The sequence below is a fragment of the Pongo pygmaeus genome, chromosome 2 (genome assembly GCF_028885625.2).
Source record: "Pongo pygmaeus isolate AG05252 chromosome 2, NHGRI_mPonPyg2-v2.0_pri, whole genome shotgun sequence".
NCBI lineage: Eukaryota > Metazoa > Chordata > Mammalia > Primates > Hominidae > Pongo > Pongo pygmaeus.
The window spans coordinates 197796029-197820219 of NC_085930.1; the positions used below are offsets into that span (position 1 = coordinate 197796029).

Here is a 24191-nt window from a genome sequence, read left to right on the forward strand (position 1 = left end):
TACAAGGAGGGAAAGCCCCAGGACAAGTCCCTTCTCTTGACCACAAAGTTCTGTGTTTCTCGTCTTTCCTCTTGATGTCTTGGTTTCAGCAAAGCAACATTTCTATCCCTGCCCCCGGCTCCCCCATAATCCTACAAATGTACTATAGATATGTGTAAGTACTAAATCCCCAATCAAGTACAGCATTTGGCCTTGGGTGGGAGTCAAACAGCAAGCTTATTTTTAACATTACTTGGAAGAAATTTTCTAGGTATATAACTGACAAACATTCATGGAGAGCTACTTCATTTTTCTGTCAAGCTTTTGGGGGATTTTTTTTAATAGTTCTGCACTTTGAAAGAAAGTTCACAATTTTGAAAAGGAAACGTGGCCCTTTTCATTAGCTCCTTTTACCTCATGCTGACTCATGGATGAGAGAGAATTTGTAGGCGGTGAGCTGCAGGAAAAGTAATACTGTCATTTACACTTGTAGGCTGTTATGCTTTCCAGAAAACTTTTTCCGTAGGTTGCGAAAGTGATTAATCTGCTGTTAAAACTGACAAAGAAGGTTCTCTGATAAGAGAAAGAATTAAATGAGGAATTTTTCTTTAAAAAGTAAGGGCCTCTTTCCCATTTTAGATTAGAAAAATAAGTTTAAATGTTTCTTTTAATTTTAGTCGTATGTGTGTGTGTGTGTGTGTGTGTGTGTGTGTGTGTGTGTGTGTGTGTGTGAAGTTGGCCATGACTTAATACAATCTCAAGCCATTTTCTATTTAAATTATGTTTTTTTACTTATTGGCATGGCTTATTCCTCATGCTGTATATCTAAATTATTCATTTCTACATCCTGTTCCCTTGCTTGTCTCTCTCTCTTTTTTTTTTCCTTTCATTTTCTTTATTTGGGTCTTTTCAATATTTTCAACATCATCTTACTTCGGAGGCCCAGATCTCTTCTTTTCTACCAATCTTTTTTGAAACATTAAAACTGGTGAAGATGGCCTGAGTTCTCTCTGTGATATAAATTTATCCCTCCCTGAAAAATTCCATTCATGTGACATTTTTATAACACTTTTTAAAACTTGGATAAAAGTTTTTTCATGCAGTTGAAATGAATTTGAAATGAAACATCACTGCCTAAAGAGTTTAGAAATTTTTTTACTGTTGGTTTTAAGAAATTACTCTAGGATGTCCACTGAAGACTGGCAAGTATTGGTGAAGTTTGATCTTCTCTCAGGGCTTATGTTTCAGATGGCAACTTAAAGGGACAAATAAATAAGTCAATCACACGGCATAATCTAACTTTAATATGATTCTGCAGAGAACCAGTGACTCATTTAGAGAAATCAGAGTCCTCAAAAAGGTGGAAAACATATTAGAACTTATTAAGCTTGTTGCCTTTAGCATGTCAATGCCTTGTTTTTATAAGAAGATTCAATGGGTTTTTAAAATGCACTGTCTTAACCCTCTCCCCTTTGTATTTTTCTACTCTTAAGATGCATCATTTTATGTTGGGATCTATCAGTTTATTTTACTTTTTTTCCCTTCTTCCTCTCCTTATTTTGAAGGCTGACTTCTGAGCTTGAGCCATTTCCTTGGCAACTGAATGAATTCATGGGGAGTATAGTAGAAAAGATTTTCTCACAACTCTGGCAGCACTGCCCCCTAGTAAAAAAGGGAAGAGACAAAGAGAAATGGTCCCTTCTGGAACTGAAGGGACCAGCACAGGGGACTTGGCATTCTTCTTTTAGTCCTAAAGCTTAGACATACATACTGCTTTCGCCCCTGGGCTACAAATCCATGTTTTAAAATTCTGAAGTTGAAAACATCAAAACCATTTACAATGAAAAACCTGCTATTACTGTATATTTATACAGGTATTTCATAAGGGAAAAAGTAGAAAACATGTAAATGTATTTGTTTTGTGTCTGAAGTTCCAAGATTATTTCTGTTTCTTTACTGAATGTGTTTGAAATATATGCAAACACACATGTAAACATACCTGTATATTTATGTATAGATATAAGTCTACATGGAGAGCAGCATTTTTAGATAACACTGTTTTACAGGCTGTGCATCCATCTTTAAGGTGCTATAGCATAAGGTCTATGACTGCATCTTGTAATAAAAGATGGCAGGTTTTCTGGAAAGGGTCTCTTTGGGGTAGGAAGAGGTGTGAAGATCTTTTGCATTCTACTTTTAAAGTAGAACAAGTTAAATTGATACCAGATAAATTAGCTTTATGGAGGTTTGTTTCCATTCTTATAGCAAAATCGAATAACTTTTAAATCAGAGGAAAAAAATATTCTTTTATTGTTTTTATTTTTGTTGTTGAGATTGCCTGTTTTACGTTGAGTGCAGTGTTTTTCAGGTGGAAACATTTTGCTTTGACATTTTTAAGAGGAAAATGTTCTATACGTAATATGAAAGTCTTTTTCTTAACTAAATGCCAGCAACAAAATTTAAACCAAAAAATGTAGTAATGAAACAATGGTAATGAGATATGATTATAGTTTAGTGAGAGAAAAAAGCCCTGCAGGGAACCGTACAAGCACAGTAAATTATGAATTGCTACTAAATAGGCCTCATTAGTCCACTGTGGACCATGTTTAATTGATATTAGAAAGGAATCTAGAAAACTTTGGAAAGTACATGTAAGACAACTTGCTGTTAAACTAATAAAAGTCGTTAGAGTGTCTGTTTCAAAAATTAGTAATTATTAATTGTGTGTGAGGGTCCTCAGGCAGCACCCATTTTACTAAAACATGCTTAGAGAAAAGACATTTCTATGAGAAATGAAACTGCAGAATGCTGAGCAGTGTAATATGTGACAGTTACCTGGGAGTTTCTCCCTTCCTCGTAGGTATTTTTAACAAAATAGTCCTTAACCACTTTTTGTTGTTGTTTTTTGTTTGTTTGTTTGTTTGTTTTAAAGTTGGAGTCTCACTCTGTCGCCAGGCTGGAGTGCAGTGGCACAATCTTGGCTCACTGCAACCTCCACCTCCTGGGTTCCAACAATTCTCCGCCTCAGCCTCCCGAGTAGCTGGGACTACAGGCACGCACCACCACGCCCAGCTAATTTTTGTATTTTTTAGTAGAGACAGGGGTTTCACCGTATTGGCCAGGCTGGTCTCGAACTCCTGACCTCATAATCCTCCTGCCTCTGCCTCCCAAAGTGTTGGGATTACAGGCGTGAGCCACTGCGCTTGCCCCTTAAGTGTTGTTTTAAAGAAAGTTGGCGCTCTACTGAAGACTGGAGCCCAAGAGGACATTTATAGGGATTGTTTATTTTCATGTTGTTACTACACTCCATGGTCTGCAAAACCAGAGTGCCAGATGTTAAATTCTATCAGCATAATGCATCTTTAATTAAATATTATATATGCCATACAATTAATAATGTGGTCTGTTTCCAAAGCTTTATTAAGAAATTACCATAATTTTGTATAATAGGCTAATAAAAAGGCAGTGTACTTTGAAACAGCCTTTCTTAAAGTGGTTGTATGATTTGTATCTGTTGAATTTGGAATTTAGATTAAGAGATTGTGGGCCAGAATTATCTGATGCAATGTACTCAGGACTTTAAATAAGTTGGGAATCTTGTAGGGTCTACTATTACTTGGCTTCCTTTAAAATAAAATAGGTTTCTTATTTGTCGATGAGCTCACTCTTTAAGAGGTTTAGGGAATAATTTACCTACTTGCTTTGTGTCCCCCAACCCTACTTTGTAAAAACCTCAAACAATATAAAACATGATAATTCCAAATATACAGTACATTGGGCTATGATACTTCTTAATGAATGGAAGGTCATGCATCTGGTTCTGTGGTCATCATTGATGTTTTAATTTTCACAATGTGTTAACATGATACTTAAATTCCCCTAGTTGTCCTGTGAAGAAAGAATTTTAAATTCACATTTCACATGTAGACAAACTCTGATATTTAAAAATAATCGTTATCTTTTAAACTGAGATCCTATGTGGATATGGAATAGAGTATACAGCTCTGACAATAGGGCTTCAGTAAAATAACATTGTGCAAGCTGCGTTTTTCAAGACAAAATGTCACCCTCCGCTAAACAGAAGTAATTTGCATCAGAGGTGTGTGTGTCCTTACTCTTAATGAAAAAACGGTCCCCTCTCTTCAGAAAGTATTTGCTATCTCTACAATGTATTATTTTCATCACTGTGTCCCTCCCCTGCCCTTCTTATGCCTTAATATTTGTCCCTTCATTCTATTAAATTAGTTGTCAACTAAAATTAAAGGTAGATGTTATCCTTCACAATCTGTCCTGGTCTAATTTTTCAGTCTTGTTTCGTCTTGTTTACTTTATGGAGTGTAGAGGTGGCTAACAGAACAACTCTGGAGCCACAATGTGTAGATTCAGATACCAACAGTAGCTTATGCTGAAACCTGGGCCAAATTACTTAAGCTCACATACTTCAGTTTCCTTGTCTACAAAATGAGGATAATAATAGGTTCTTCCTCAGTTACATGTAAAGCATTTAAATAAGGACTAGTAGGTCGTATGTACCAGCTGTTATTAAATTCTGCCACATGGTTTGTTCTCCATACGCACCTTAGCCTTTTGTCTGTGTCTCTGTTCACATTGTTTGCTGGAAACAGGATCCACCCTTCTCCTCCAAGGCCAGTGTATGTATGTCCACAAACACACAGCCATCTATGTGTTGTGATTCCACGCGCCTCCAAAGATATGGCTCAGAGAGCCACCCTCTGCTTGCCAGATTGAGCATAGTTCATCTGGAACTTTCATACACTTCTCTGTGTTACTTAGCATTTGCAACTATACTTTATAGTTATTTTCAAGTTTATTTTGCCTCTTTTGCTGGTGTGTGAACTTCTTGAGTCCATGGACTTCCTGTGATACATTTCTCTCTGCTACAAAAAGCTCAGTACCTTGTGCTGAGCTGCTGTGCTTAGTAATAGATAGGGGAGAGGGTGATTTTTTTATATCTATATACATATATGTACATATATGTATTATATATGTACATATATATGTACACATAATTTGATACACTTTTGAGTGTACATGATGTGGTTCCTTATTTTTGCATTAAGCCTATCACTTCCGGGCATTGGCAAAGATCTGAAAATTAAAAGGAACCAAAATAAGAAATACATTTAGTCCATTTAAGCAACATGTGAGTTCCTCTTATTGAGTTTCTTCCCTAATTTAGATCTCAAGTTTTGCAAAAGAATGACAAATTCCTTTATTTAAAGAAAAATGAAAGCAGATCTGTTACCTTCTGTCCTATGAATGCCAATTCTCTATCCTGGATAATTAGATAAATAAGATATTTATAAGCGTATGGTTTATGCACATAGACATGAAGCTCTCAATGCCTGCAGTGATTTTTCTGTCATGCTCATGTGGGTTAAAGCCCAATAGATGTATTTTGAAAACTCGAATGCCAGTATGTCTTTAAAAAGATTATATCCTGAAATAAAGTTTTAACATCCTCTATCCTATGATAAAAGTTATTTTGCATTTTTTTCTTTACCACTGAAAACTTGCGAGGCTCAAAGTAGTTGAATTTTTATATATTGAAGCTACTCATTTGCCATATTTTAAAAACAAATCATAAAACATGGTAATTGGTAATTGCACAAGTTTTATCGGAATATTTTATTACTAGATTTTTAAAATAAAACCTGTAGATTTATTTAAAAAGCATATTTTGAACTAAAGACGTGAAATGTGTAGCTTGTGTAGCTCCATTTGAAAAGATGAAGGTTTTGCTGTTGTTTGCAACAGTTTTGCCTGATTTTTGTTTTCCCCTTTTGCTCTGTTTTTGTAGTTCAGTTTGTTGCAGCATTGTTGTCATGTCTAATTTTTGTTTACATTGCACTGCACAGCACTCTTTCATATACTTAAGTAAGCTTTCTTGTTCTTCACTGCTGAATGACAGCTCATTTATTCTAGGGTGGCAATTGCAGTGTAGCAGACCCAGGTGAGCAATGTAAAAAGTTGAAGCAGATAAAATGTATGATTTCTTTTATAATGGTATTGTGTGCTGTGTTCTCCTCATGTAGATGCTTTTTGTTTACATAGAGAATATCTAGGAACAATCTACATTTTCTTCAAGGTCTTTTAAAACAAATACTCTTTCATTTTTAAAAAAGATATATTCTTGGCCAGGTGCCGTGGCTCATGCCTGTAATCCCAGTATTTTGGGAGGCCGAGGCGGGTGGATCACTTGAGGTCAGGAGTTCACGACCAGCCTGGCCAACATGGTGAAACCCTGTCTCTACTAAAAATACAAAAATTAGCCGGGCATAATGGCACATGTCTGTAATCCCAGGTACTCAGGAGGCTGAGGCAGAGGTTGCAGCGAGCTGAGATCACATCACTGCAATCCATCCTAGACAACACAGCAAGACTGTGTTTAAAAAAATAAAAAGACATAATTGCAAAAGAAGTATTTCACTTCACCCTTTATTATAGGACAGACCACAGTGCAAGCAAGAAGATAAATGGTTAACTGACAACTGACCTCTGATTGGAGAATACTAGAGAGTGGTGAAGACTGTGGCAAGCAGGAGGGCTCACCAACCTCCCAGATTTAACCCAGGCTGCATATAGGAATGCAGACCCAGTGTTGCTAGGTCTCTGGAATTAAGTTATATTTAACTAGCCTGTCATCTCTAAGGCCTTCAATTATGAGGTTCAGCACCACTGGAAAACTGAGTCAGTTTAGTGCTTTATTTCACAAAGGCAAATTGATGGTCCTTTCTGACCCTAAATTCCCAGTTTTACTTAAACTATTTAGACAAATCTAAGAAGTGTGTGAAATAAATACAGTGGAGCTTGAGGATTTTTGTTGTTGATTTTCTGTCCTTTTATATTTCTTCCTTCCCTCTGAGGGTTCACATAGGAGCCTCCACAGCCAGATGATTACTTTCAGATTGGAGGCAAGATTATTTCTTGGAATTTTGGTCTGAGAAAAAATTATTTAGGTCACTTGGACACTTATGTTGTGCTTTCCCACAAAATTGTCTAGCATTTCCTTTAAGACATATACATGTCTACTGCCCAAACGAAATAAATCACCCTTTCTCTTAAAGGATCCAGACTATTAAATACGAAGAACATCAACTAATTTGACTAGCAGAATGTAGGCCTTCAGTGTTAACACAGCCTTTTTCTGTTATTGCATTTATCTGCCTTTGTTCTGAAGCCCCAGTCTAGTACCTTTCTTAATGCAGATCTCTTTGAGCATAATGTTTCCATTAAACCAGCCAGTGGATCTCATTTGCTCCATACATATTCATATTAGGAAGTATTATTGTACAAAGTAAAAGATGCTAGAAAAAGATATGCTGGAACAACACATCTGAAAGTATTTGTTCTGTAGTTTAATGCTCTAGGAGCCTTTTTCCTTCAAACTCTCTATTCCTAGTTAGGGCCTCATCATTTCTTGCCTGGATTATTGCAGTAGCTTCCAGGCTGGCTTCCTTTATGCCCTTCATAAGCATATGGCTGCCAGATTAATATTTTTTTCAACACAACCCTGATCCTGTCATTCTACAGTTGAGTTCCTCACAGTCCACCTGATACAGAGACAGAAGCAATGTGATAATACAAATAATAATGGTACTCACAACAACAATAAATGACTGCTGTTTGATATTTAATCTCTAATATCAATTGTCTTGAGACAACAAGGCTTTTTGAATTCAATATCAGAGGGTTTAACTGTGAGGTACTTGGCATGGGTCTGAATTGCGTGTATATTGTATGAGTGATTGAAAGAAGATTATCTGACACACATGAGAAGCGTGGAGGTGGGAGCTGACATTTTGTTAGAAGTGCATGCCTGGCATTTTGATATACTATTGCACCTCCTCAAACCTTTTTTATCAGAAACAAACTACTTTGTGATGATAGAATAGCATAATAGAGGACAGCGGAAAAATCTTAGTGCTTTTTGTTCTGGTTTTGATTTTGCAACTAAATATGTATGATAAATAGGAAATTACTGCATTGGAGCATATGCATCTGTTAAAGCAGATTGACTACTTGGTTATCATACTATAAACAACATTTTTGAAGAATTTTAAAATTTATAATCTCTGATATAATGTTAATGAAAAAATAAGATACAAAGCCACACATAAAGAGGGTTCACATTTAAGCACCATCACCTATACAAAACACACACGCACACAGTCACACACACATACACACAGTCACACACACACTTACACACAGATACAAGTATACATAGAAATACAAACCATGAAAATAAAATTACCAAAACAGTTGTTATCACTAAAGTTTTGAATGAGTGTTTTTAATTTCTTTATTAACCTTGTTAATACTTCTCATATTTTCTACAATGAGTACCACTGTTTTTGTTTTTGTTTTTGTTTTTTAAATGGAGTCTCACTCTGTCTCCCAGGCTGGAGTGCAGTGGTGCTATCTTAGCTCACTGCAACCTCCACCTCTCGGTTTCAAGCAATTCTCCTGCCTCAGCCTCCTGAGTAGCTGGGATTACAGGTGCCCACCACCCCGCCTGGCTAATTTTTATATTTTTAGTAGAGACAGGGTTTCACTATGTTGGCCAGGCTGATCGTGAACTCCTAACCAGGTCATCTGCCTGCCTCGGCCTCCCAAAGCGCCGGTATTACAGGTGTCAGCCACTGTACCTGGCGTATCATTGTTTTAATGAATACACTGTCCTACATGAGGGCTTGCCTAGCTCTCTCAAAAGTCTAAAAAACAATGAATAATATTATTTTATTTAAACATTATTTAAAAACATGAAAAGAGTGAATACAAAGTTGAACTCTCGTCTTACAATAATAAAAATTCTTCTTGAATAATTCTGTATCCTACTATTCCATGAATTGTATCCATGGAAAAGTGTATGTTTTTCTGATTCATTTATTTATTTGCTTCTAGGTTATTGAATGAAGAAATCTAGGAATAGAATGAATAACTGTATAGATTACACCTCTGATGCCTGGTGTGTGTGTGTGTGTATGTTTCTTTCTTCCCTTGTGATTTTCTCTCCTTTTCTTACCTAATAATGATGTAGCTGATCTGCTTATCATGTTGCTTTATTTCTATAGTGCCAATTGTTGTAGATCCCATGGAGGTGCTCACTCTTGCTCTCTCTCTCTCTCACACACACACACAGATTAAATAGAGAAAATTAAGTAAAGAGAAGAAAATGAGGAATAATTTCGTACTTTAATATATTCATTCGTTCATTGCTCTTTGATAATTTTTTTTCGTTTTTAATTTTATTTTTCCGTAAGTTATTGGGGTATAGGTGGTATTGGGTTACATTAGTAAGTTCTTTAGTGGACATTTGTGAGATCCTGGTGCACCCATCACCTGAGCAGTATATGCTGCACCATATTTGTTGTCTTTTTTCCCGTGCTCCCCTCCCACTCTTCCCCTCAAGTCCCCAAAGTCCATCGTATCATTCTTATGCCTTTGCGCCCTCATAGCTTAGTTCCCACATATCAGTGAGAACATACGATGTTTGGTTTCCCATTCCTGAGTTACTTCACTTAGAATAATACTCTCTAATCTCATCCAGGTCATTGCAAATGCTGTTAATTCATTCATTTTTATGGCTGAGCAGTATTCCACTGTATATATATACACCAGAGTTTCTTTATCCACTCATTGATTGATGGGCATTTGGGTTGGTTCCACGATTTGCTATTGTGAATTGTGCTGCTATAAACATACGTGTGCAAGTATCATTTTCGAATAATGACTTCTTTTCCTCTGGGTAGATACCCAGTAGTGGGATTGCTGGATCAAATGGTAAGTAGAGCTCTATGGTGTTTTGATACTCTTCTGTGACATAGTCTTAGTGCTCCCATGTTCTAAGTGTTATGAAAGGCTGAAGATAGGAATATTAGAACATGGCCTCCTTCCTGAGTTATATAGCTTAGAACAATGGTATTCAAACTTAAGAATGTGTAAGAATTACCTGGGCCATAGCACTTACACATGGAATACCAAGAGGGAGAACAGACTAGGAGAAGATGTTTGAATTCAGCTGCCCAAGTAAAGTATAAAGAATTATTTTTACCCAGAATCTTGAAGGGGAAGGAACTGAGTCACACAGACAAGAGTGTGCCTAAAGCCATTCAGCAGTTCAGAGTGGAATGAAAAGGACCCTGGTTCCCTGCTCTTACGCCAGTGTTCTTTAGCTGGCTAGAACTCAGCTCTCTGTTTAAAAAATGAATGGGTTGCAGTGGAGCGCTGTATTCCAAGTAGAATTTGTAAGACTTCTGGAAATCTAAAAAAATTCTACTGGTTTTCTGCCTGTTTCTCTGTCTATACTTGAATTAACTGAGGCCAAAAAATGGTAACTTTTTACCCAGTAGCTGACAACATTCCTGGTAATTAGAAAGTGATCAGTAAATGCTCGATGACTATCTGAATGATTGCATTTTTCAAAAAGAAATCTGAAGTCTAAATTTTGAGCCAACTAATTATCGTATTTCTTTGTTTTTGGGTGGTTTGGGAAAAATCCAATGTGTTCTCTGAAAGGAAAACATATTTGGAGATATGATTATTTTTTTCTGTAAATAAAGTTACTTTGTTGTAAATATAAATATACATGCTCATTTTATAAAAGAAAATGAAAGGAGAAAAAAGAGCAAAATATCTGTATTGACACCACTCATAATTACCACTCATAATTTTTGTTTTGTTTTTCTTATTCACATATAGGACTTTTATCATGATATATGTATGAATTTATGTCCTGTTATTTTTCTGAAACATGGCATAACGGGATTAAGCATCCTATTACCTATACAGTTCTTGATATTTATAAAGATAAATTATGAAAATAATGTTCGAATGAGAAAGGTTTTTCTGTTTATATGCTGTTCCAAAGAACCTTAGGTATCAGAATTTATCTGAGCCCAAAAACGTCCCTTAGCTACCTTAAGCTACCCAAATTCTTTGAATTCTTTCAATCAAATCCCCTAATTTTATAAAGAGGAAATTGAAACCCAAGAAACAATATAAGTGACTTTGTTTGAACCCAGGAATTTCAGTACTTGTTGTCCTAATTTAAAATTGTGTCCCAAAGAATATTTATCTTTGAATTTGTTGATGTTTGCTCTTTTAAAAAGGAAAGAAGAATAATAAACTAATTCCTCATTTTACCTTTAAAAGGAAGTTTCACTGGAGGAATAAGACCCAAATGAATGAACCCCCATCAGTCATTTGTATCCCCCAGCTGATGAGGATTTCAGCAGTTGTGCTGACACCTTGATCTTGGGCTAGCCACCATCCCCTTGCTCTGCCATGGAGCTTGGTCACCTTGTACCATGGTCAAAATGATGGTGCTCTCTTTCAAAAGCCATCCTCGGATTTCCAGTGAATAGTGTGTAGAAAAGAGAAAACATAATTTTTTAGTACCCCAAATTCTAGGTTATCTACTTCACTGAATGATCTAAAATATCAAGTAGGCGCTTTCAGCAAAGCTTTTAGAAATATAAATAGAAAAAATAGGAAAGATTATTTGTGGGACCATTCAAACTAAGACTGTTGTTGTTCTCGTTATTATTGTTGTTTTTAAAGAACACTGTCCATATATTGCAAGACACGTTGCCAACTGCCCTTCACCTATGGGATTATATAAACGCAATCCTATTTTTTAAATAGTTGTGCAGAAAATCGAGAAGGGAGCTACCTTAACTGTGTATTCAGTTCTTGAGTGACAAAGACAGGCGTGAGAGAGAGAGTCCCTTGCTTCCAAATCACCCCTCCTTTGCCTCACCCTTTTCAGGACAAACCAACTACCAGAAATGAATCTACCCCATGTGGCCACTACAGAATTTATCTGGGCATTTGCTGAACCTGCTCGCAATTTATTTTTATTTCTTCCGATAGACATGGATTTGGCACAGGAGAGCGAATTCTTTTTGAAACAGCAGATGTGCCTGGTACACCCGTTTGCTGTAACCATTTGTGCTGTGGTTGAAAAAAAAATTTTTAAGAGTGCAGAATTGTTGAAGGGGGAGGGTTAAAAAACCAGAGCCATTTTAGTGATTATGCAAAGTTAGAATGTGAGTAATTTTGCTGCAGTTAGTCATTATGTGCTTTCATAGCTTGTTTTACAGGGATAAAGGGATGTGTACAGGTTTGGTGAACAGAGCTCTTATTTGTCCCTAATAGTCACTCTTTATGAAAACATTTTCTACCGTTCCCCTACTCTGTGGCAAAAGTGCTCTCTCCTTGGAAATTATACCTTTCAGTGATCCATTCCTTTTATCCATCTGCAATAAGTGGACAGACAACTCCATTTTGGAGAACAAATATGTTAGAAGAAGAATGTTTTTCTCCTATACAATATATAGTGTAACTGATACACATTCAAATCATCATAATACAGTGATCATTATAAAATGAGAGTGTTTTCTGCAAAGAGGAAAAAAAACTGAGCAAACATCTAGTGACTTTGTTAGGAGCTTAACGTGCTCTAAATATGATGTCCTTCAAATATTTTATTTGAAATAGTTGATAGGTCTTAGCAAATTTTGTTCATGGAATTCTCTGGGAACTGTAACACACCACCTATTCCTTTTTCGCTTTGCTTTCGGTCACCCAAATTTTTTTAGAAATATGTGAACGAGGGTCTGTTTGTTTCCACTGAAGCAAATATAGCCACTTGCTCACACTGGTGGCTTCTTTTACTGAATTCCGTGAATATGTTAGAAACTCTTGTATGAAAATACAGCAACCCAATTTGTCCCTATTGAGCCTAATTTGTGATTTCCATGCACTGCTGCCTGGTGTGTATACACTGAGATCCACTTTTGTTAAAGAACAAAACTGGGTTTGTTACTTTCTTGTAGGCTTATTATTAAGTCTGACCATTCTGGTGTGATGGTAGGAACACTGGTTTCAGACTCTGGAAAACAGAGCTCTAATCCTGACCCTCTGAAGACCTTATCACTTTGGGCAAATCTTTCCTGAGCCTTGTTTCCTTGAGGAAAATGTATAAATGTATGATATTCACATTTCTTACACCCTACAATTATGTGAAGAATATTGTATGTTTCAGTTATGCACAAATAAATTAGTTATTTCTTCTCAAAGAATCCTCTGTTAAAAATTATTCCCCAAATAGCTCTTTTTGGACCCTCGTCTCAAAGTGGTCACATTTTAATTTCTACCACTGATACACAAATTTCAGCAATAAGAAACCCCTGAACGACTTGAAAGTTTCCTGAGAGATGGGATCCCACCCATTTTATTATTTTTTGTCTTTTTATGGCTTCTGAGTAGCAGTAAAAGATAGGAATGTTTGGTTCTATTACAGTAGTTGATTATAGCCAAAAACTAGTGAACCACACTCACCAAATGTCCTGCTACCTACAGCTAAGAAACCCAATGTTTGTAAACTAACTCAGAACTTTTAAAATTAGATTGAACTACAGAACCCTCTATCATACTTAAATCTTCTTAGATGAATGGCTCACAAAACTGATGGGGGATGGAAGTGTGGGCAATTTTGTTAGCCAACTATTTCCGTTATTGTTTTGTTTGATTAAACACTTGTCTCTTGTATGGAATTTGCCAATAATACATTATTGAAAAAACTGATTTCAATAATGTATTATTGAAGAAACTAATTTATTGAATAAAAACATATGGAAGAATCTCTTTGCTAGACCCTAAGGATGGAAAGCCCAAGTTTCTACCCACATGGAGTTTAGAGAGGAAAGGAACACTAAATAAGTAATTGCAAAACAAGGCGTAAGGGTTATCATAAGGATAATGCAATCTATTACAGAGACATTAATGGTGGGCACCTTGTCTAATTTTGGAGGATGCAGATTGGCTTCCTAAAGGAGGCATCATTTCATTTGAAATCTGAAGGATGAGTAACCAGTTAGAAGTTGCTAGGTGGAAGCAGATTGGAAAGTGTTCAAATCAGGGCAACAACAGGATAGCTGGAGTATTGACTCCTGTGTAGAGGAAAGTAAGAGAGGAGGCTAAGAAGATAAACAGTAGTTCTATCAGGAAAGAATTTGGACTTCATGGTAAGAGCAATGAGAACTTTTGAGAGATTTTAATACAGGAAGGCAATGATCATATATGAGTTTTTAAAATTTGATTGTAGAATAGAGTACGTACTAGAGGACAATAAGTGGTCAGTTTCTTTAAAAATACACTTATACGTGTGTGTGTATGTATTTGTTGCAGTAAGCTAGGTCACTAATCATAGTGGACTGGACTAGGGCACCAGTAAGTTAATAGAAATAGAAACATCGACGGTAACTAGTAGAGAGACTTAACAACCTTTACTGTATCAAGAGGAGAAAAAAATTGTGATCACATTTATAACATATAATCACATTGCTAAAATCTTTTAAATATCTGCTAACCTTGAAACATAACTGATTTACATAGTTTTTGTCAATATACATATGCACCATTATCTTACTTTTCTTTATAAACTGTTATTTTGAATTAATGTTTTCTGGCTTTCCAGCTGCATACCATTCCATTAGCTCAATGTTCTAGGATTTTCGCAACCATCCTCTGATTTTTCCTGTAATATAAACAAGTAAAATCACTTATGCGCGTTTTAATAGCTCTTCATTGCAAGTTTGTCCACCAAAAGAATTATTTCAATTTTCAGTGCCACCAGTCATATAAAAATGCACCTGTAATATTCCCACTGGGATTGAGTTTTATTATTTCTTGGCTAATTGGTTGAACTCTCAGTATTTTTCACTAAACCCCTAGCCTGATTGGAGAAAAGTGTCTGGTCCCTTGAGGAGATGCTTCAGCAAACGAGGTCGCTTGTTATGGAAATAGGCTCTTCTCTCACTACATTTCTAGATGATAGAACACACTCAGATTGATTTAACCTTCATCACAATGGCATTTCATCCAGTGCTGGACACATGCATGCTAGGAACTGAGTGTACTGTATGGGTATTTATAATACCCATATTCATTCTAGGAACTAATTATACATGGCTGGGTGTTTACATAAACAGGAGCCTTGGAGACCTCTCAAGTTCAAAACCGATGGCATTCTATCTCATTTGAAAGTCATTGGGGTGGGAGAGGACACTCCTTAAAATACTGGATTTCTTAGTTTTAATTTGATGATATGCTAGCTTTATGAAGATGTGAGTGCAGGCCCTCACCTGGATCGTTGCTTCTCTTTTTAATAGGAACTAGAAAATGAAGATTTTCAAGGTAGCATCTGGGTGCTCCTAATTGACTTGATTTTATGTTTGAGAAAACACCTTGACATACTGACATTGGGGTCTCTAGAAGTCCAGGGAGATGTTTTTCTTCACAGTGTCATATACCCTATCGTAAGTGTTGTGAGGATTAAATGGAAAAGCTTCTGGGACAAAAACTGCTCTCAAGTGCCACACCAGACTATACTGTTTTAACTATTTCTGGCTCTGAAGCTATTAAGAATAACCCATCACTAGCAGAGCACAAGGCTGTGAAATGAATAAGTGCTGATACATTTCAAAGAAGTAAGATATTTATGTGTGCATCTCTCTGGCAAAAACTATCGGGGACTCATTAGGGGTGTGTGTGTGTGTGTGTGTGTGTGTGTGTGTGTGGTGTGTGCTTTATGTGTTCATTGAGGACTAAAAATTAGTATTAGTAGTATATTGGCAGCAATGTTTTGAACTCGATGGCACCAACTAAAATTATGTGATTTTTATTTCGTGCATAATATTTGAGATTATTTTAACTCATCACCAGATTTCAGCTACTATTTATCCTCATTTATAAGGTTACTTTTTTTCTTTAATGTGGAAAATAAAAGAAACATAAAACAGAGAACAAAATTTTCTCTTCACTGCATCACCTAGTGTAAAACTGTAACCTTTTAAAATACATTTAAACCATTTTTAATTTTCTGCTATGCGCCTTCCTTTTTTTGTATGTACATACACATGGACGTTGGAATACCACAATATTTTAGAGTGTGTTTGCTTGGTTTTTAAAATAATGTATATATTTCTGATATATATTATGTTAAATATATATTTATTTTTATACATTTATATATAAGAAATGTATAATATATACTATGCCTATATATTTCTTCCTTTGAGTAAAAAATTAATATGTGGTAGACACTTAGCAAAATAGGAAAAGTATATAGAATACCCAAAAATAACCTCTTTAAAATAACCAATGTTATCAGTTGGTAATAAATCCTTCTAACCATATATGTATGTATATGTATATATGAGATATAGATAGATGCATTACTTATCAACAAGTATAAAACAGTGTTTTCTAACTGAATTTTAAAACAAATAAAAATTTTGATACATATTATTATTTTTATTATATAGTGGTAAAATATACATAATATAAAATTTAACATTCTAACCAATTTTAAGCGTATAATTCACTGGCACTAAGTAGATTTACATTGTTGTGCAACCATCACCACCAGAACCGTATCTACTCAAACTGAAATGACATATCCATTAAACAATAATGCGCTAGCTCTATTCTTCCTTCTCCCTTCCCACGGCAATCACCATTCTACTTTCTAGCTTTATAAATTTGACTCTTCTAGGGGCCTCCTATATTTAGAACCATATGGTATTTGTTTTTTGTTTTTTTTTTTTGTAACTGGCTTGTTTCTTCAAGCTTCAAGCTTAATCTCTTCAAGCTTCATCTATGTTGTAGCATGTGTCAGAATTTTCTTATTACATTGTGTGTGTATATATATACGTATAGATATATAGATAGATATAGATGCGTGTGTGTGTGTGTGTGTGTATATATATATATATATATCACATTTTATTTATCCATTCATCCATCAGTGGCCACTTGAATTGCTTGTTCCTTTGGCTATTGTGAATAATACTGCTATGAACATGTTACCATGATTGTACAAATAGCTGCATTCCTGCTTTTAGTTATTTTAGGTATCTACCCAGAAGTTGAATTGCTAGATGATTATTCTGAAATATTTTTATGGCATTGTTTTAATGGCTGTGTAGTATTCTATTATATGACTATACTGTAATGTATATAAACAATCCTCATGTATTGATTATTTAAGTTTTCCATTATCTTTTAGTTTTATAAAGTACACAATATTAACACGGAGTTTCTTGAAACTAAACGTTTATGCTCTCTGGTCATTTCCATAGGCTAAATTTTAAGAAATAAAACTATGGGTTTAAAAAGTATAAACTTTATTAGGGCTTTTGTTACATATCACAAAATTACACCACTGATTTCCCATAAAAATTTTATAGAAACAAACATTAACTTCGTCCCTAAATCTAAATTATATAATCAGTTTTCCTTCTAAGACAATTGGAGTCACACCATTATGTCACTCATAGCCCCTAACCCCAAATGGGATTTCTTGTTCGGCTTTAGCAACAGTATCTAAAAGTAGTTTTGAACTCTGGTTTTAACTGACAATCACCTGCCCCTTCCCTTTTGAATTTCCAGATTTCACTCTGTTGAGTGGGTTTATCTACAATAACTTGTATTTAAAAAGCCCTAAATGGTTCTGTTGTGCAGTCAGATTTAAGAAGTGCTTTTCTAAATGTGTAGTATTATGATTATACATCGCGCTCCTGGCCAGGTGTAGTGGCTCACGCCTATAATCCCAACATTTTGGGAGGCCAAGGCAGATGGATCACTTGAGGTCAGGAGTTCCAGACCAGCCTGGACAACACAGTGAAAAACCCGTCTTTACTAAAAACACAAAATGAGCCGGTGTGGTGGTAGGTGCCTATAATCCCAGCTATTTGGGAGGCTTCGACAGAAGAATTCCTTGAACACGCGAGGCAGAGGTTGCAGTGAGCTGAGATAGCGCCACTGCACTTCAGCCTGGGTGACAGGGCAAGATTCTATCTCAAATATATATATACACACATACATATATATAGCATTCTTAATCTCAAATATATATATATATATGACATTCTTTTATATATATATATATATATATGACATTCTTAATCTGTTAGGTTGTTTTCCAACTCATGGGGTCATCTATCAAGTGGATAGTGTAGGTGGCCTGGTTGGATGAGGTATGGAGATATGGGTACTTACCCTGAATTATGGCAGATAATTAGCGAGATGACTCGAGAAAGCAAAATTTTAGTTATTCCTCTAGTCATGGTTAGGAGAAAATGATGACGTAATTTTTGTATAGAGCCAAAAGAGGCAGCAAATTAGGGATTTCATTATAACTGAAATAGGTTAGCTGTGTTTGCATTTTTGCTCATTGTACAAATTCAGAAACCAATTACATTTATTTATCCAGCCATTATTTATTAAGTGCCTACCTGATATGGTGAATCCCTAATAATGAGACCAAGCTCTTCTTGGGCAATAAAACTCTGAATATTGCACATTTACTCTTGGAATCACTGGATTTTTGAAAGTCAGAATATCTTCTTTTATAGGTACCTCAACCCCAGTGAAGCTCTTTTTTTTTTCCTGAGTGATATACAAATATTTTTTTTATTTGCAGAGAAAGACTATTTATTAAAAAAAAAAAAAAAGGAGAAGAATAACTTAACATTTCCCCTCCTTTGTTGTTCAGATGAAGAGTCAGTCTAGAGAAGTCATGTGACTTTCCCAGTGTCACTAAATTCTAAACAGTGGTAAAGCTGGCACTTTTTTTCTCAGTCTCCCAAGTTCCAGTGCACAACTCTTCAATTGCATGCTTCCTAGTGATACTTACATTTGCCAGTATCCATAACTTAAACTGGGAATTGTAAAGTGCACCTCATGCACTACAGGTGACCTGCAGAAATTGTTTTATTTCTCTTCCTTGTGTTTGAAAAAATAACAATAATAATAATAATATGGAACACAACTTTAAAGTCAGAAGAGTAATATTGGATTTATATGCCACATGTCAGCAGTGAGCTGGCATGGGATAGCAGCTGCCTTTTTAACAGAGTAAACTCTTCAGTTTTACAGTTCACATCACTTTGTTGTTTCCTAGACACTGGCATTGTCATTTTCTGTTCATTCTCCAATTTATTCAGTTTTTCTTCTAGCAGAGAGATTTTCCAGTGTCTGCATTTTGATCACTTATCTCTTAAAAATAGGAAAACTGCAGATAGACTGATAAAGAATTTTGTTTTTGTTTTTTAACATGTCAACTATTATATTTCACTGTTTTATTACCTGAGAGAGGTGGATGGTTTTTAAAACCCCAAACTATGGAGCCAGGTGACCCAGGCTTGAACTTTTGATCTGCCACCTGCTAGTGATATGTCCTTGGGCAGTTACTTAATCTCTCGTCAATATCTTCTTCTGGAAAATGAGGATTGGTTTCCGTCTCAGGAGTAATTGTGAGGATTATATATAAATTATGTTCAACACAAAACGTTTACACCAAGTAATTTCTATATAAATGTTTGCTAATATTACACATTTTTAGGGTTATCAATAGGTGTTTTAGCTTGTGTTTTCTGCCACACGGATATCCAGACAAAGTAGATAACTGAAAGTGAAAAGCACTTGAGGTATTCTTCAAATAACTAAAATAATTATCACGAAAATATAATTGAAATGGAAATATTCATCATCTTAATCTTCTAGCAAGTCAACCATCCCCCTTTTGATATTTTATATATTCCTTGGCCATATGAAAATATTCTCTAAGGCCTCAACTGTATTGTACAAATGAATTCACATCATGTGTTTTTCATTTAAAATTTACATTTAAATTTTAAGCAGTTTCCCATGTCATGTAGCTGAAATTAAAATGTAATAAAATGATTTTGAATTTCGTGCTGCTGTTTAAATGTTGACCTTTTGCTTCTGTCTATTTTCTCCTTCTGTTACATTAGAAAATTTTCTAAGTAGAAATCATGTTTACTCATCACACTAAATTTTGCCCCAAATATTCTATAACTAAGAACTTTCTGAGTGCAATGAGTGTGACTTTGTCTCATAGTGAATCTAGTAAGCAGCTCAATGCCTGTTACATAGTAGACTTTCAATAAATTTCTATTGAATAAATAATTTGGATTGAATTTCTGGGATTTGTGGTATTGTGTTTACTTGGCAGTAAATTCAGAACGTACTTTGTTTTAGTACATGTTGTTAAATACCGTTTTTAAATGCATTCGTCTCTTTCCTTTCTTAGTAAGTTTATTTAAAAATTGCCCTTTATTTCCAGAGGGGATTTGAGTCAGCATCAAGTAAAACTTACACATATAATATGGCCATAAAAATGAAGACAAGTATCTCAAAGGCTTCTTGGAAAAATAATAGTATCAATACATTCCAAATTAAAATCATTAAACTATTTAGAGGTGGGGGGCACTAATGAGATGACTGTAATTAGGCATGCATTACACATTTTTACAGAATTTCTTGATTGTCAAGTCGATAAGGGAAATAAGATAGTTCATATTTTTGCATGGTCAGTTATAATCTGACCAAAGAAATGCATTTTTCTTGGGATATTAACCTTCATTCATTCATCAAATATTTGTTAAATGCCAGCTTATGGGCTATGATACGATGAAGCATAATGAGGAAGCAGCAGGGAATAAAAAGGACAGTCTCTACTAGTATAGAAGCAGACGTATACACATGTGATATGTACAGGGAGGGAGAAGTAAAGAGCACTCACTGTGCTGGAGGATTCAGGCAAAGTTTCACGGAGGAACCTGACATTCCGCTTGAGATGTAAGAGATTCCTAGGAATCAGCTAGATAATTCAAAGACGATGGAGAAGTGCATTGGTGTAGGTATCATCGCTGAGATGTGAGAGAGCTTGGCAGAATAGACATGAAAGAAGGTCAATGTATCTCAAAGAGAAGTAGAAGAGGTGGATTTGCATCCATCATTCCCCTAACCTGTTAAAGATTTTTGAGCAGGAAAGCAATATGATTAGATTTGCATTTGCAATAAATCACTCTGGCTACCAAATGAAGGACTCTTTGAAGGAGAACAGTCGACACTGGGAGACCAGTTTGGATGTTTTTGGAGAATTCATAATGAAAAATGGTGGAATCGTGGCATGGGATTATAGTAGTGGAAATGGTAAAATGTGGACATATTTGTGAGTTATGGAATTCCCTATTTAGAGAGTAGGATCAACAGGATTTAGTTCTTGAATGGGAAGTAGGCAGAGTCTCAGAAATGATTCCCAGTGTTCTCCTTTGAGCAACAACTGGGTGGATGAGAAAACCAAATGAAAAGCAGATCAGGGTAGATGACGAAATCTGTTTTTAATATATTGAGTCTGAAAAGCATATGAGACATTCAAGCAGACACATGAAATAGACAGTTGAGGATTTGGGCTTAGTATTCAGAATACAGATGAATTCTGGAGACAGAAATTCTAAAGTCTTCATAATATAGAAGGTATATCAAGTTGTGGCCATGGTCCTGGAGACAATAGAGAGACAAAAGCAGAGGTCTGGTGTCAAATAAAGGGAATCATTATTCACCGGCTATTGGGCAATATGTTGGCTATTGTCATTAGTAACAATTTCACAGAAAGATTTAAGAAGCATTTTATTTTTCATAAAACGAAATTCCATTTGATGCAGATAGATAGCTTTCTGGTGAACTAGGTTGATCCAGAGATAAAGATTAAAAAATTTCCAGGGACATTTGGTTAACATTTTACTTCCAATGGTTCTCAACTAGAGAGGAAACCACCTCCTGATGGGGAGTTTGGAAATGAATGGGCACATTTTTATAAACTGCCACAATGACTAGAGGACACTGTTATCATTTAATGGGTAGGGAGCAAAATACATTACTGTCAAACTCAAGAAGACCATAGTACTGTGTTGAGAGACACTGATAAACTCTTGTGCCACATGTTTCTCTGGCTTGCTGATTGTAAAGTTCCGAGCTGACTGTCAAGAACGGTCACAGACCCTCTCTAGATTTTCACCTCTACAGCACTCTCTTTGTCCTGAACCTAGAGGAGATGACGGCCTGCCTCCGCTAATTCCATATTATTTCCCTGTCCTTCGTGACTCCTCTGCAATTACATGGGGACATGTACATAATACCTGTATAAATCAGATCCTTGAGAAGACCTAGTTGGTGTGTGCTGTCATTTTTATTTGAATCCTGACTCTTATGGCTATCTTTTCCACATATCATTGTCTCAAATATAGTTTCCTAGGGATCTTATAATTCCAGATTTAGCTTCTTGTTAAGTTACAAGAAGCTCTTGGATAGAGTGGTATCTTTTTGTTTGGTTGATTTTCGTGTTTTGTTTTGTTCTGGTTTTTTTGGATATTAGTCTTTAAAAGGGCAAACTTGTCATTTACTTTTGTAATTTAAGCAGCCTAGATATTCTTGTCTTGTTGGTGGAAGGGCTTTACCTTTCTGCTTGAAGGTGGTCCCAATAGTACTAAATAGAAACATAGTTTCCTCATTAAGCAATTTATTAAAATATGTATGTTCAAGACATTCCTAAAAAATACTCAGTTAAGACGCCAACATTCTATTACAGAGGACATGGAAAAGGCATTTTGAACCTAGAAAAAATTTAAGGTCAGATTTTTCTTGTCAGTAATGCTAGTCATAAAAAAGTCAGTGTAGATGGGCATTGAATGAAAGAGGGAATAAAGCTTTTCTTTTCTTTGATGACTCAAGATCAGCAGAAACCCAGAGTTCCTATTTTGAACACTTTACAAACCCAACTATAAATGGAGACAGTGACTGAGCAACTGGGCTGATGACAGGCATGCTCTCTGCTGCAGCTGTAAAGTCTGCCCCAAGAAAACAGTTCAAAATTTGCATAGTTTGAAATTGAAAACCAATAACATTCATTAACAAAAAAGAATTAATATAGACCTAACTCCTTAAAAGTAACTTTTTTTTCATAAGTTTCTTCTTTCAGTCTCTTTCTTGGTGAAGACACACACACACACACACACACACACACACTATTTAAACATCCTAAAGTCTTTGAATTAAAGCAACAGGGCACAATTTCAGGAGCCATTGCTTTCTTCTAGGAAATATCTCACTACTAGAGCTCTCTTTGAAGATGAGAAGATTTTTCTCAACTTTATTATGAATTCCATTGTGTACATGTGAGCACTTTTCTGAATATTTTACATATTATAACTATATGTTTGAAAATAGAATATTTAGCTATATATATATATGTTTTTTCCTTTGCAGTTTTACGTGCCTTACATCATGGGAGCTGGAAGGGGTAAAGAATAGGAATTATTTTAAAGCATATTTATGTTCTTCATGGTTCAAGAGAGCTATGCCAACATTCTTCTGGCCCACATATTCAATTAAATACATAGTGAATCTTTTCTACTTACTGGATTATTTGGTGCTTCCAAGCGTTTATTTTTGGCATTTCATTTCGTTTTTGTTTTTGCAGGAATTTTTGAAGTTTTATTATGATTTAACATTTTTATTTTGAAAATCAAGCACATTTTAAAAATTACTCTGCTGCAGCTGTAGTCTGCCCCCAAAAACAGATACTTCAAAATTCACATATTTTGAAAATAAAAATGCAGGTATAGAAATTTACATATACAGATTACTTATTTATCTATGATTTGTTATGTGTATATAAATCTATTTATACAATCATCTATAAATACAGATATGCAAATATTGTTATTTTTTGAGACTTGAATGTCTGTAGCAATCCTTTTTTTATGTGGTATTTTTCCATTAGTCATTTTCTAAGCCTCTTCAACATGTAAAGCTCTGTGAGGTTAATGTGGGGAGAGTGGTGTCCTAGGATGAATAGTGTGTCTCTTCTTGTCCCCCAGTCTGGTAGAGAAGCTGTGCACAATAGATTAGACCAAATAGATTTCTACATTTTCAACCAGAATTAGCTGTGGCCAGGAGATAAGAACAGACAAAGTGCACCCCTGTGTGTCTGCCTTCTCTCTTGGAGCAGGCCCTCCACTTCCCCTTTTGTTTAAGTTAGGATAACATGTTACATTCTTTATGTCACTATTCTTCATGACCAATTGTCACAAAACTTTTCCTCTACGTTACTTCTTTTAGAAGTTTTAGTTTCAGGCCTCTCTCATCTTTAAATCGTTCACCCATTTTTAGTTAATGATGTCAGATAAGGGTCCAATATCATTCTTTTGTATGTGTATTTCTAGTTTCCCTAACATCATCTATTGAAGAAATTGTCCTTACCTATCATCTATTCTTTGCCCCCTCATCAAAAATCAATTGACTGTATACACATG

The 24191-nt window shown here is 35.4% G+C and overlaps 1 protein-coding gene across 50 annotated transcripts in view; it reads left to right on the forward strand.

Moving 5' to 3' along the window:
• Positions 1 to 24191, forward strand: part of LPP (LIM domain containing preferred translocation partner in lipoma) — a 741980-nt gene that overhangs the window by 431515 nt on the left and 286274 nt on the right. The gene's annotated exons all lie outside the window — the stretch shown is intronic.